We start from the raw sequence: 16,249 nt of genomic DNA, 5'->3' as shown, positions 1-16,249 counted from the left end.
TGCTACTTTACCAAATTCATTGATTAGCTCTAGTAGTTTTCTGGTAGCATCTTTAGGATTCTCTATGTATAGTACCATGTCACCTGCAAACAGGGACAGTTTTACTTCTTTTCCGAATTGGATTCACTTTATTTCCTTTTTTTTCTCTGATTGCTGTGTCTAAAACTTCCAAAACTATGTTGAATAAGAGTGGTGAGAGTGGGCAACCTTGTCTTCTTCCTGATCTTAGTGGAAATGATTTCAGTTTTTCACCATTGAGGACAATGTTGGCTGTGAGTTTGTCATACATGGCCTTTATTAGGTTGAGAAAAGTTCCCTCTATGCCTACTTTCTGCAGGGTTTTTATCATAAATGGGTGTTGAATTTTGTTGAAGGCTTTCTCTGCATCTATTGAGATGATCATATGGTTTTTCTCCTTCAATTTGTTAATATGGTGTATCACATTGATTGATTTGCGTATATTGAAGAATCCTTGCATTCCTGAAATAAACCCCACTTGATCATGGTGTATGATCCTTTTAATGTGCTGTTGGATTCTGTTTGCTAGTATTTTGTTGAGGATTTTTGCATCTATGTTCATCAGTGATATTGGCCTGTAGTTTTCTTTCTTTGTGACATCCTTGTCTGGTTTTGGTATCAGTGTGATGGTGGCCTCGTAGAAGGAATTTGGGGGTGTTCCTCCCTCTGTTATATTTTGGAAGAGTTTGAGAAGGAAAGGTGTTAGCTCTTCTCTAAATGTTTAATAGAATTCGCCTGTGAAGCCATCTGGTCCTGTGCTTTCGTTTGTTGGAAGATTTTTAATCGCAGTTTCAATTTCAGTGCTTGTGATTGGTCTGGTCATATTTTCTATTTCTTCCTGATTCAGTCTTGGCAGGTTGTGCATTTCTCAGAATTTGTCCATTTCTTCCAGGTTTTCTACTTTATTGGCATAGAGTTGCTTGTAGTAATCTCTCATGATCTTTCGTATTTCTGCAGTGTCAGTTGTTACTTCTCCTTTTTCATTTCTAATTCTATTGATTTGAGTCTTCTCCTTTTTTTTTCTTGATGAGTCTGGCTAATGGTTTATCAATTTTGTTTATCTTCTCAAAGAACCAGCATTTAGGGCTTCCCTGGTGGCACAGTGGTTGAGAGTCCTCCTGCCGATGCAGGGGATGTGGGTTCGTGCCCCGGTCCGGGAAGTTCCCACATGCCGTGGAGTAGCTGGGCCCATGAGCCATGGCCGCTGAGCCTGAGCATCCGGAACCTGTGCTCCTCAACGGGAGAGGCCACAAGAGTGAGAGGCCCACGTATGGCAAAAAAAAAAAAAAAAAAAAAAAAAGAACCAGCTTTTAGTTTTATTGATCTTTTCTATCGTTTCCTTCATTTCTTTTTCATTTATTTCTGATCTGATCTTTATGATTTCTTTCCTTCTGCTAACTTTGGGGTTTTTTAGTTCTTCTTTCTCTAATTGCTTTAGGTGCAAGGTTAGGTTGTTTATTCGAGATGTTTCCTGTTTCTTAAGGTAGGATTGTATTGCTATAAACTTCCCTCTTAGAACTGCTTTTACTGCTTTGGGTCGTCGTGTCTCCATTGTCATTTGTTTCTAGGTATTTTTTGATTTCCTCTTTGATTTCTTCAGTGATCACTTCGTTATGAAGTAGTGTATTCTTTAGCCTCCTTGTGTTTGTATATTTTATAGATATTTTCCTGTAATTGATATCTAGTCTCATAGCGTTGTGGTCGGAAAAGTTACTTGATACAATTTCAATTTTCTTATATTTACCAAGGCTTGATTTGGGACCCAAGATATGATCTATCCTGGAGAATGTTCCATGAGCACTTGAGAAAAATGTGTATTCTGTTGTTTTTGGATGGTATGTCCTATATATATCAATTAAGTCCTTCTTAAGGACTTAATGTATCATTTAAAGCTTGTGTTTCCTTATTTATTTTTGTTTTGGATGATCTGTCTATTGGTGAAAGTGGGGTATTAAAATCCCCTACTATGAATGTGTTACTGTCAATTTTCCCTTTTATAGCTGTTAGTATTTCCCTTCCATATTGAGGTGCTCCTATGTTGTGTGCATAAATATTTACAATTGTTATATCTTCTTCTTGGATCGATCCCTTGATCATTATGTAGTGTCCTTCTTTGTCCCTTGTAATAGTCTTTATTTTAAAGTTTATTTTGTCTGATATGAGAATTGCTACTCCAGCTTTCTTTTGGTTTCTATTTGCATGGAATATCTTTTTCCATCCACTCACTTTCAGTCTGTATGTGTCCCTAGGTCTGAAGTGGGTCTCTTGAAGACAGCATATATGTGGGTCTTGTTGTTGTATCCATTCAGCCAATCTGTGTCTTTTGGTGTGAGCATTTAGTCCATTTACATTTAAGGTAATTATCGATATGTATGTTCCTATTCCCATTTTCTTAATTGTTTTGGGTTTGTTATTGTAGGTCTTTTCCTTCTCTTGTGTTTCTTGCCTAGAGAAGTTCCTTTAGCATTTGTGTAAAGCTGGTTTGGTGGTCCTGAACTCTCTCAGCTTTTGCTTGTCTGTAAAGGTCTTAATTTCTCCATCAAGTCTGAATGAGATCCTTGCTGGGTAGAGTAATCTTGGTTGTAGGTTTTTCTCCTTCATCACTTTAAATATGTCCTGCCACTCCCTTCTGTCTTGCAGAGTTTCTGCTGAAAGATCAGCTGTTAACCTTATGGGGATTCCCTTTTGTGTTATTTTTCCCTTGCTGCTTTTAATATGTTTTCTTTGCATTTAATTTTTGACAGTTTGTTTAATATGTGTCTTGGCTTGTTTCTCCTTGGATTTATCCTGTATGGGACTCTCTGTGCTTCCTGGACTTGATTAACTATTTCTTTTCCCATATTAGAGAAGTTTTCAACTATAATCTCTTCAAATATTTTCCCATTCCCTTTCTTTTTCTCTTCTTCTTCTGGGAGCCCTATAATTCGAATGTTGGTGCATTTAATGTTGTCCCAGAAGTCTCTGAGACTGTCCTAAGTTCTTTTCATTCTTTTTTCTTTATTCTGCTCTGCAGTAGTTATTTCCACTATTTTATCTTCCAGGTCAGTTATCCGTTCTTCTGCCTCAGTTATTCTGCTATTGATCTCTTCTAGAGTATTTTTAATTTCATTTCTTTTGCTGTTCATTGTTGCTTGTTTCCTCTTTAGTTCTTCTAGGTCCTTGTTAAATGTTTCTTGCATTCTCTTTATTCTATTTCCAAGATTTTGGATCATATTTACTATCATTATTCTGAATTCTTTTTCAGGTAGACTGCCTATTTCCTCTTCATTTGTTAGATCTGGTGGGTTTTTATCTTGCTCCTTCATCTGCTGTGTGTTTTTCTGTCTTCTCGTTTTGCTTACCTTACCGTGTTTGGGGTCTCCTTTTTGCAGGCTGCAGGTTCGTAGTTCCCGTCGTTTTTGGTGTCTGTCCCCAGTGGCTAAAGTTGGTTCAGTGGGTTGTGTAGGCTTCCTGGTGGAGGGGACTAATGCCTGTGCTCCGGCTGATGAGGCTGGATTTTGTCTTTCTGCTGGGCAAGTCCATGTCTGGTGGTGTGTTTTGGGGTGTCTGTGGCCTTATTATGATTTTAGGCAGCCTCTCTGCTAATGGGTGGGGTTGTGTTCCTGTCTTGCTAGTTGTTTGGCATAGGTGTCCAGCACTCTGGCTTGCTGGTTATTGAGTGAAGCTGGGTGTTGGTGTTGAGATGGAGATCTCTGTGAGATTTTTGCCATTTGGTATTACGTGGAGCTGCGAGGTCTCTTGTGGACCATTGTCCTGAAGTTGGCTCTCCCACCTCAGAGGCACAGCATTGACTCCTGGCTGCAGTACCAAGAGCCTTTCATCCACATGGCTCAGAATAAAAGGGAGAAAAAGTAGAAAGAAAGAAAAAGAAAGAAAGAAAGAAAGAAAGAAAGAAAGAAAGAAAGAAAGAAAGAAAGAAAGAGGATAATGTAAAGTAAGGTAAAATAAAATAAAGTTATTAAAATAGAAAAGTAATTATTAAGAAAAAAATTTTTTAATGTAAAAAACTAAAACGAACTTACAGAACCCTAGGACAAATGGTGAAAGCAAAGCTATGCAGACAAAATCTCACACAGAAGCATACACACACAGACTCACAAAAAGAGGAAAAGGGGAAAAAATAATAAATATTGCTCCCAAAGTCCACCTCTTCAATTTGGGATGATTTGTTGCCTATTCATGTATTCCACAGATGCAGGGTACATCAAGTTGATAGTGGAGCTTTAATCCGCTGCTTCTAAGGCTGCTGGGAGAGATTTCCCTTTCTCTTCTTTGTTCACAGAGCTCCCGGGGCTCAGCTTTGGATTTGGCCCTGCCTCTGCGCGTAGGTCGCCTGAGGGCATCCGTTCTTCACTCAGACAGGACGGGGTTAAAGGAGCCGCTGATGTGGGGGCTCTGGCTCACTCAGGCCGAGGGGAGGGAGGGGCATGGAGTTCAGGGCGAGCCTGCGGCGGCAGAGGCCAGTGGGACGTTGCAGAAGCCTCAGGCGCGCCGTCCGTTCTCCCGGGGAAGTTGTCCGTGGATCCCGGGACCCTGGCAGTGGCGGGCAGCAGAAGGTCCCGGGAGGGGAGGTGTGGATAGTGACCTGTGCTCGCACACAGGCTTCTTGGTGGCAGCAGCAGCAGCCTTAACGTCTCATGCCCGTCTCTGGTGTCCGCGCTGTTAGTCATGCCTCACGCCAGTCTCTGGAGCTCCTTTAAGCAGGGCTCTTAATCCCCTCTCCTCGCGCACCAGGAAACAAAGAGGGAAGAAAAAGTCTCTTGCCTCTTCGGCAGGTCCAGACTTTTTCCCGGGCTCCCTCCCGGCTAGCCGTGGCACACTCACCCCCTGCAGGCTGTGGTCATGCCGCCAACCCCAGTCCTCTCCCGGCATCCGACCGAAGCCCGAGCCTTAGCTCTCAGCGCCCCCCCCACCAAAGTTCTTTGTTTATAACTGTGGTTTTGAGATATAATTCACACATCATAAATTCACCTATTTAAAGTGTGCAATTCAATGACTTTTAGTATACTCACAGCTGGGCATCCATCACTGCAATTAATTTTAGGACATTTGCATTAACTCAAAATGAAACCCTGTTCCCCTCAGTCCTCACCTCTCATTTACAACCCCTGCCCGGTCATAGGCAATTATTAATCTACTTCCTGTCTCTATAAATTTGCCAATTTTGGAGATTTCACATAAGTGGAATCACACAATATGTGGTCCTTCGTGTGTGGCTTCTTTCACTTAGCATAATGTTTTCAAGATTTGTCCTTATTCATCAGTACTTCATTTCTTTTTATGCCAAATAATCTGTTGTGTGGATATAACACATTTTATTTATCTATTCATCAGCTAATGGGTATTTGAGTTATTTGCACTTTTCAGCTGTTATGAATAATGCTGCTATAAAAATTAATGTACAAGTTTTTGTGTGGACATATTTTTCATTTCTTTTGTGTATAGACAGAAGAGTGGAATTGCTGGGTCTTGTAGTAACTTTGTGTTTAATCATTTGAGAAATTACCAGACTGTTTTCTAAAGCAGCTGCATCCTTTTATAATTCCCACCAGCAGTGTATGAGTCTACCAGTGTGGCAGACCCTTCAAATTTTAAACAGTTACTATATGACCCAGTAATTCCACTTCTAAATGTATATGCAACAGAAATGAAAACATACATTCACACAAGAGGCTGTGAATGAATATTAATAGAAAATTATTTATTATAGCCAGAAAGCCAGTCCCAAAAGTCACTTATTGTATGATTCCATTTACATGGTTGTCAAGACTAGGCAAATTTATAGAGACAGAAAGTGGATTAGTGGTTGTCAGAGGCTGAGAGGTGGGCACAAGTAGGGAATTAGAGGGAGGGACTCCTAATGGGTACAAGGTTTATTTTGGGGATGATGAAAATGTTCTAAAATTAGAGTGTGGCGATTGTTGTACAACTTTGTAAATATACTAAAACTCTTTGAACCGTATATTTTAAATGGGTAAACTTTATGGTATGTCAATTATGTATCATTAAAACTGTTTAAAAAAGAGAGAGGGATACAGAATTAAGCCTCGTTACTCTATGTCTCCAGTGTTCCTTCTCCCTAGACACGTATTGGGATTTAGTGTCTCTCTCTCTCTGTCTCTCATACACACAAACACACACACACATACATTATGATTGTTTCTTTTCTCTTCATCTATCAAAAGCATCAATAATTTGGAAATTCTGTTCCCAGTAAGGAGATATTATCAAACTCATTGAAATCTCAAGCAGACAGGCAGAGGAAGTTGATCATTAGGACTTTGGTTTCCAGGAGAATAGGGCATGTGGAACTCACATGGGCTTTCTTTCTTCCCATTGTAAATGTATCAAGAGGTGGGTAAAATGTAAGGCTTTAAAAAAAACATGTTTAAGATCCTAGTTCTAGAAGTAGAAAGGAAACTCAGAGCTAGAGTGGAAAACTAGAGCAGATGCTCTAGGACATAGGGTTGGGTATGGGTCCATCTAAGCAAAGACTTCAAGGAGGGAGAGAGCCACATTGTCTAGTAAGGGGAGACACATCCCCCTAAACACAGGGCAATGGAGGGCTGCCATCTCAGTGATGGGAAGTGAAAACCTCTGCCCAGTGGGCCAGGGATATCACTAAAATGCTTGGTTCTGATGAGGCATCTGAGTGGGAAAATAGCACAATGCCAAAGGAAAAGGCTAGGACTAAGTAAGAGTGATAGGCTGAACTCTTAAAGAATATGTCTTCCTTCCAGCACACAGGAAACAAGCGGAAGTCTCCACAGATACCAAAATTTGACATCATTAAGTCTACATTCTCAGATATAGAGTTTATTACAATAAAACTAGAAATGCAATGCAGTAACCAAAGAGAGAAAAATATTTAGAACTGAATAACACTGAAAATGCTACTATGTCAGAGCATATGGGGTGCAACTAAAGTTGTATTTATAAGAGATGCATAGCAAAAATAGAAAGGTGGAAAATTACCAGGCCAAGATTTAACTGAGAAAATCAGAAAAAGAACAACTGAGCAAATCTAGGAAAAGTGGGAGGAAGGAAATATGAAAGATTATTGCTGAAAACCTCACTGAGCCAAACTCTAGCAAGATGGGACTTACAAAGGGGAAAGTCACAAACAAACAATAGTAGAAAGGAAAAGCAAATATAACTACTGACAGAGGTTTTTAAAATACAATCAGTTTTCCAGTCCAAGATGATGTTGGCCTAAAACAATAGAACAGCTAGTTTATTTTATCAGCAAAATGGGTTTATTTGGGAACAGTAAAGAATTGCAATTTAGAATATGCAATCAATGACAAATCCTAGGCAAGTTTAGAGAATGAAGGAGAGGAACGTTCATTTATAGAGGAGAATGGAGAGTTGTGAGTGCTGTTGTAATGAGAGAGTCCATTGGACGAAACTGAGAGTTTGAAGTATAGTGGCTTTTCCTTGTCTGAGTTGTGACAGTGTCTCATTGGCTGGGCTGTTTCCAGGCAAGGAGAAAACCTACCTTCCTTCCTTCTGCTGGGTAGTACAGCAGTAACTTCCTTTCTGTTGGAGATATGAGGTTCATCTCTTAATATTGGGTCTGCAGTTGATATGAAGTAGTAGGGCATGAGAGCTCCTCCTTCTCACCTCCCAACTCCATTTTAAATGAGGTTTCTGATTATTAATTTTCACAATGGCAACATAGGAAACTCCTGAACCCACCTCCTCTGGTATCAAATCTACAGTTACACATGAAACAATTTCCTCTGAAAGAAATCCAGAAACTAGCTGACCAACTCTTACACAATGGGAAAATGAGGGGAAAGAAAACAAAACAAAATTCATTGAAATGGAGCACACTCTCAACTACTGGGAGCCAATGAGAAAAAGAGATTGCTACTTGGACAATCACAAAAGTTTGCCAACCAAGAGGAGGATTGGGATGAATGATAAGATTAATGTTCTACACAAGGTAACTCCATCTAGACTAACCGATGTAGCTATTTTAGCTAATGCACAGAAGCCAATACAGAGAATAGAGAAAAAAGAAGAAACAGAGAAATATGTTTCAAATTAAAAAAACAAGAAAAACTCCAGAAATAAACCTTAATGAAATAGAGATAAATGATTTATCTGATAAAAATTCCAAAATAATGGTCTTAAAGATGCTTACTGAGGTCAGAAGACCAATGCATGAACAAAATAAGAATTTCAACAAAAAAATAGAAAATATAAGAAAGTATCAAACACAAATCACAGAACTGAATAATACAGTAACTGAACTGAAAAATTCAATTAGAGATGTTCAATGGCAGACTAAATCATGCAGAAGAAACAATCAGCAAACTCAAAGACAAGGCGATGGAATTCATCCAATCATGAGAGCAAAAAGAAAAAAAATAATTCAAGAATGAAGATAGCTTAAGGGACTTAAGGGACATCATTTTCTATACCAATGTATTCATTATAGGAATCTCAGAAGAAGAGAGAAAGAGAGAGGCAGAAAGTTTATTTAAAGAAATAGAGGCTGAAAACTTCCTTAACTTTGGGAAAGAAACAGACATCCAGATCTAGGAAGCACATAGTCAATAGTTAAAGACAAGGAGAGACTCTTAAAAGCAGCAAAGAAAAACAACTTATTACATTCAAGGGAACCCCATAAGACAATCAGAAGATTTTTCAGCAGAACTTTACAGGCCAGAAGGGAGTGGCATGACATATTCAAAGTGCTGAAAGAGGAAAAAAAATACTGCTGACCAAGAATACTCTATCCAGAAAAGTTGTTCTTCAGAATTGGAGGAGAGATAAGAATTTTCCAGACAAACAAAAGCAGAAAAAGTTAATCACCACAGGACTGACCTTACAAAGAATGTTAAAGGGATTTAATCTAGCTGTAATAAAAGCATGCTAATTAGTAACAGGAAAACGCAAGAAAGTATAAACCTTACTGATAAAGGTAAATATATAGTTAAATTCAGAATGGTGGTGGGTATAGTAGGACAGTTAAAAGGTGAAATTAATAAAAATAAATATAACTACAATAATTTATTACTGGATATACAAATTAAAAAGATGTAAATAGTAACATCAAAAATGTAAAACATGTTGGGAGAGAATAAAAATTGATGCCTTTAGTATGTGTTTGAACTTAAATTGTTGTCAGCTTAAAATAGACTATTATTAACTATAAGATGTTTTATATAAGCCCTTTGGTAACCACAGGAAAAAACACATAGTAGCTACGCAAAAGATAAAGTTATCTAACATAACCACTACAGAAAATCATTAAATCACAAAGGAAGAGACAAACAGAAGAAAGGAACAAAGGAATTACAAAGCAGCCATAAAACAATGAACAAATGTCAATAATAAGTCCATACTTATCAATAATTACTTTACATGTAATGGACTATATTCTCTAATCAAAAGACCTAGGGTGGTTGAATGAACAAAAAAACCAAGACCCAACTATATGCTGCCTACAAGAGACTCATTTAAGCTTTAAGACTACCCAGGCAGAAATTGAAGGGATGGAAAAGATATTCCATGAAAATGGAAACCTGAGGAAGGCAGGCATAGCTTGCCTGCCTTCTATGTATACTTATATCAGACAAAATAGACTTTAAACCAAGGACTTTAATAAGAGACAGAAAAGGTAATTGCATGATGATAAAGGGGTCAGGTCAATAAAATGATATAACATTTGTAAATATATAGGCATCTACCATAAGAGCACCTCAATATATAAAGCAAATATTAACAGACCTGAAAGGAGAAACAGATAGCAATACAATAATATTAGGAGACTTCAATACACCATTTTCAAGATTAGATAGATCATCCAGACATAAAATCAATAGACATTGGAGTTAAACTACACGTTAGACCAGATGAACTTAACTTTTACAGAACATTCCATCCAATATCAGCAGAATACACATTATTAGCAAGTGCATATTCAACATTCTCCAGAATAGAGTATATGTTAGGCCACAAAACAAGTCTTTATAAATTTAAGAAAATTGAAATCGTATCAGGCGTCCTTTCTGACCACAATGCTATAAAACTAAAATTCAATTCAAGAAGACCATAAAATTTACAAATATGTAGAGATTAAACAACAAGTTATTGAATAACCAATGGATCAAAGAAGAAACCAGAAGATAAATTAAGAAAAAAACAAAACCAAAACTTCATGTGAATAAAAATAGAGATACAACATACCATAACTTAAGTGATGCAGCAAAAGCAGTTATATGAAGGAATTGCATAGGAATAAACACCTACATTAAGAAAAATGAAAGCTCAAATAAACCAGACATACCTCAAGGTATAGAAAAAGAACAAACTAAGCCCAATGTTAGAAGAATGTAGGAAATACCAAAGATTGGAGCAGATACTCATGGTCATGGGTTGGAAGACTTAATATTGATAAGGTGTCCATACCAAACAAAGCAATCTACAGATTGAATACAATCTCTATCAAAATTCTAGTGACATTTTTCACAAAAACATGAAAAATAGTCTTAAAATTTGTAGGAAACACAGAAGATTCAGAATTGCAAAAGCAATCTTGAGAAAGAAGAACAAAGCTGGAGACACCACATTTCCTGATTTCAAGTTATATTACAAAGCTATAGTAATCAAAACAGTATGACAGTGACATAAAAACAGACACATAGATCAATGGAACAAAATAGAGCCCAGAAAATATATCCTTGCTTATATGGTCAATTAATTTTTGACACAGGAGCCAAAGATATATAATGGGAAAAGGACAGTCTCTTTAATAACTCATGCTTGCAAAACTGGACAGCCACAAGCAGAAGAATAAAACTAGACCCCTTATCTTATACCTTACACAAAAATAAACTTGAAATCATAAAACTGAAACCATAAAACTCCGAGGAGAAAACATAGTGGGGTTAGCTTCTTGACATCCAATCTTGGCAATTAGTTTTTTGGACTTGGCACCAAAAACAACAAAAGCAAAATGAATAAGTGAGATACATCAAACTAAAAAGCATCTGACAGGAAAAAAAAATCAACAAAATGAAAAGGCAACCTTTGAAATTGGAGAAAATATTTCCAAACCATCTATTTGATAAGGGGTTAATATGCAAAATGTATAAAAAACTCATAAAACTCAATACCAAAATAAAAATAATCCAATTTAAAAGTGGTCAGAAGTACTGAATAGACATTTTTCCAAAGAAAACTTACAAATGGCCAACTGGTAAAGGAAAAGGTGCTCAACATCACTGATCATCAGAGAAACGTAAATCAAAACCACATTGAGATATTACCTCACATTTGTTAGAAATCATCAAAAAGACAAGAGATAACAAGTGTTGGCAAGGAGGTGGAAAAATGGGATTCCTTTTTCACTGTTGGTTGGGAAGTAAACTGGGGTAGCCACTGTGGAAAACAGTATGCCGGGGGTGGGGTCCTCAAAAAATTAAAGATATAACTACCATAAGATCCAGCAATTCTACTTCTGGATATTTATACAAAGGAAACAAAATCACTATCTCAAAGAGATATCAGCACCTCCATGTTAACTGTAGCATTATTCACAAAAGCCAAGACATGGAAACAACCTAAGTGTCCATCCATGGAAGAATGGATAAAGAAAATGTGGTATGTGTATACAATAGAACATTATTTAGCTATGAGAAAGAAGGAAATCCTGCCATGTGTGAACCTGGAGGGCATTGTGTTTAATAAAATAAACCAGACAGAGAAAGACAAATACTGAAAATTGTATGATCTCACTTATATGTGGAATCTAAAAAGAATGGACTCTTAGAAACAGAGAACAGATTGGTGGTTGCCAGACGCAGGGTGGGGAGGATGGGGGAAATGGGTGAAGGTAGTCAAAAGATACAAACTTCCATCATTATTTATGAAAAGATAAATAAGTTCTGGGGACATAACATACAGTACAATGACTATGGTTAACGATATTGTATTGTATATTTGAAAATTGCTAAGACAGTAGATCTTAAAATTTCTCATCACAAGAAAGAAATTTAAGTATGTGAGATGCTATATGTAAACTAAACTTATTGTGGTAATCACTTTGCAATGTATACATATATCAAATTGTTAGTTTGTACACCTTAAACTAACATAATACTTTATGTCAATTATATCTCAATAAAACTGGAAAAAATTGTACTCATTATTATTAGTATATTTTAAATTTCATAAATAAAAACTTTGTAGAAAAAATAAATAAAATACAATCTATCTTGAAAATGGACAAAATCAAACACATTTCTTGAAAAAAATCAAATTCTCAATATTGATTTACAAATGAACAGATGCCTGAGGACCTAAAAATCTGTGAATAAAAAAATTACTTAAAATTTCTAATTTTACCTAATTATATAAAACAATTGCTGATTCAAAGTTCAGACTCCAAATTGCTTTTATTTGCCTAACTTTTACAAATTGTTCTTTTGTCATTTTCAAAACAAATTGTTTCCACCAAATCTGTACTTCATGAGTACTGCATGGATCTAATCCTCTCATTTAATTTATTTTCTCTTTTACCACATTTCTTATGATAGACAGTAATTATTTTATACTACTAGATTTCATAGAAGATCTTAATAATTATCCATACAGAAGCACACCCTTTCCCTAGCATCCTTACTTGGTACATGTGGTTTGGTAGCACAAGCTACTTACTTCAGCTTATGTTACTTTAGCTTTCTCTCTCATTCTCTCTCTCTCTCTGTCTCTCTCTCTTTCATGTAGAAAATGATGCAACCACATACATTAAAATGACCATATAGGCCACTTTGCCTTGGAGTGTCCCAGTTTATACCTCTTGTCCCTGGTTAATTCAGAGCCCCACTGCCACCCCACACACTATCAAAAGTGACACCCTCTGGTAAACGAGATGGATGCCTGCCAGTTTGGGAATCTTTCTCCCTAATCACGAGGTGAGTGCTGCCTCAGGCAGACCCACAGCTGTCATCTCTGCGTTGGAGCTACGTGCAGGCAGGCGACAGCCTGTACACAGATTGCATCTAGTGGTTTAACAGGAGAATCCACCCATCCTGAAACTGCCTTTGAAACGGTAGTGTGGGATGTGCATTTGCCAACTGCTGGTCAAGGAAATACACTTATAAACTCATCTGGCAGGCTGAAAAATCCCACTGTCCATTTGTTCTAGAGCCTCAGCATTTGAGGTAACATTGCTCTCTGGAGGAATGAGATTCATTCATTTGGTGGAGTGGCATCTGTGCATCTTTCATGGGTGTTGGGTTCTAATCAGGAAGTGGGGCAAAAATAGTCTGCAGCCAAAATTCTTGCTCAGGGTGACTTTTCAGAATGGGGACTGACACCCAATGGTCTTGTGCAGGTGCTTCTCCCTACAGGGATGAGTGGTCCCTCTTCTTTACTAGAGGGTCTCTTGTAATATATGGTCAAAATAGGCATTTTTCGGCCAAGGAATCTCATTCAGAGTTGTGAGATGCTCCCGTTATGAAAAATTAGTTTTGAGGAGTTCTGTTGGTGAGGGGGTTAAAGGAACATGTTTAAACTCCTACATTTTCACTCCCTCTGTGGCTCTCCCACTTACTCATGGGATCTGTGGCTTCAGTGAGGACTTTGTGGGGGGATACAAACATAATACTTAAAAAAAAATTGAAGTATAGTTGATTTACAACATCATGTCACATTCAGGTGTACAGCATTCATTTATACGTATATACCTATATCTATTCTTTTTCAGATTTTTTCCATTATACAATAGGTTATTACAAAATGTTGAGTATAGTTCACTGTGCTATACAGTAGGTCCTTGTTGGTTATCTATTTTATATATAGTAGTGTGTATATGTTAATCCCAAACTCCTAATTTATCCCTCCTCTCCTTCCCCGCCCCCCACATTGAGGACTTTTTTAAAACAACAAGAACCCTATGTATGTGATCCTATAACAGTGTCAGGAAGAGGTACCCAGCGCTTCATGTAAGCCCTGTCAGATTTCCCTGAAGATTTGTCTGCTCTCCTCATTCACAGAGAGCTTTAAGGAAGGATTTAGGTCAAATCGCTGCTTCTTTTTAAAACTCTTTCTGAAAATTTTCCTTACTACAAAAGTAATGTAAAAAAATTGTAATCAGTCCGACAATACAGACAGCTATAAAAAAAAGTGGAATATTTCCCCTACTCTTCTCCAGGAAATGAGATCAATGTCTTTATCTTTATTTGTACAAACATATCATATATAGAATGTATCTTCCTATCCCATTCAGTACTTTATAAATTTTTATTTTTAATTATAGTAAAATACATATAACATAAAAATTTTAAATGTAGAGTTCAGTAGTGTTAAGTACATTCACACTGTTTTACGACCATAACCACCATCCATCTCCAGAACCTTTTCATCTTGTAAAACTGAAACTCTGTCTCCATTAAATACTAACTCACCATTACCGCCCCACAGTCCCTAGAAACCACCATTCTACTTTCTGTCCCTAGGAATTTGACTACTTTAGGGACCTCATATTAGTGGAATCATATAGTATTTGTCTTTTTCTTACTGGCTTATTTCCTTTAGTATAATTTCCTCAAGGTTCATCTATGTTGTAACATTTCTTTTTAAGGCTGAATAGTATTCCATTGCATGCATACACCACATTTTGTTCATCCACCCATCCATTGATGGACACTTGGGTTGTTTCCACCTTGAACAGTATTTCTGGAAGAAAACTTCTACCCAGTCCGTTTAACTCAGGAAATGAAGAACATATTCTCTGTATATTCATGAATTTATTTATCCATATATGCATTCCTTTACTAAGTTCTTAGAGTCTGCCAGGCAATCCCATCAGGTGCTGGTTACACAGGCCGAAATAAATTGGAAATGAGATTGCTTTCATGGAGCACAGGATTGAATGGCTCAGACAGAAAACAAAGGAAATGAATAAAATTGTTAAACAGGTTATGAAAAAAACAAGCCAAGTCAATGATAGAGACCAAGGGAGGGGCCGACTATAAAGGTCAGGATGGCATGTATGAGAAATTGATGGTTAAGCTGAGACCGCTGGGATTCAGAGCCAGACCTGCAAATGAGTGAACTGGGGTAAAAGGAGGCTTATCATTAGAAAGTGCCCCGTAGCAGAAAAGAGTTTGGTGTGAGATGGCACAGTGAGGAGGCAGCTAGGGCAGGTATACGGTGAGCTGGAGGGAAGGTGGCAGGAGATGAGAATGGAGAGAACTGGATGAGCCCAGGTGTGATTTTGGAATTTATGTTCAAACGGAAACCTTTGAAGGTTTTAAGCCAGGATGTGGCATGACCACAATTACATAAAAAATATTGTAAAGTGGCCACTTGCGGGAGAAGAATAGTTTAAAGGGGAACAGGACGGGAAGTAGGAAGGCCATGAAGGTGGCTGCTGCAGTAGTTCAAGCATGAGATAAAGGAAGCTAGACCTGGGGTGGCAGTTGTGGGATTAGGGAAACATGATGACTTTGACATATATTTTGGAGTTAAATCAATGGGGATCACAGGTGGATTAGATGTAGGAGATGAGAGAGAAAAGAATGAAGATAATGCTTTTCTTTTCAGTTTCTTTGATCCTGAAAGCTTGGTCAGTATCCCTGAGTCTAGTGTGCTTGGTAGACCCAGCCTACTCAGTGCATTTGACAATGTGTTTTTTTTTTATGGAACGGAGCCCTCCTCTTGCTGCCGCTTTCAACAGCTGCAGAATGCAGGCCTGCTTCAGCACCTTTAATTTCCCCTAACCTGCTCTCTTGTTTAAGCAGCTGTCACTGGGCTGGTGGGCTCAGTGGCAGCTCTTCTTGACCAGAAAAAATCTGCTTTGATAAGAGCATGTGGACAACAGCCAAGAAGTGTGGGGACCTTGCACTTGTATTTCTTCCCTTTTCTCTAAGCTATATCACAAACTATCTATTATCCACATGAAATATTTTTTCAAATGTTTTAAGTCATAAGATATGAAGAGAGAGAAACAAAGTAAAAACTAGAGAAGTAAAAGAAACGTTCTAGTCCTTGCTACAGCTATATTTCTTTTGGGGGCCCTAATTCCTTATCTTGAAAATAGAAGATTTTATTCAATTTTCCAAGTCCCTTTTAGCCCCACCAATCTTGGACTTCTTACAGTAATTATCTACTTTTGGGGGCAATAAAGTAACATCAGTTTTTCAAAACACGAATAACACCCCTTTACCAGCAAAAATCTGAAACTGAAATTAAATATCTTTGCATGTATGGA

This window comes from Orcinus orca, chromosome 6, assembly GCF_937001465.1.
Source record: "Orcinus orca chromosome 6, mOrcOrc1.1, whole genome shotgun sequence".
Taxonomy (NCBI): domain Eukaryota; kingdom Metazoa; phylum Chordata; class Mammalia; order Artiodactyla; family Delphinidae; genus Orcinus; species Orcinus orca.
This window is presented reverse-complemented; position numbering follows the sequence as displayed.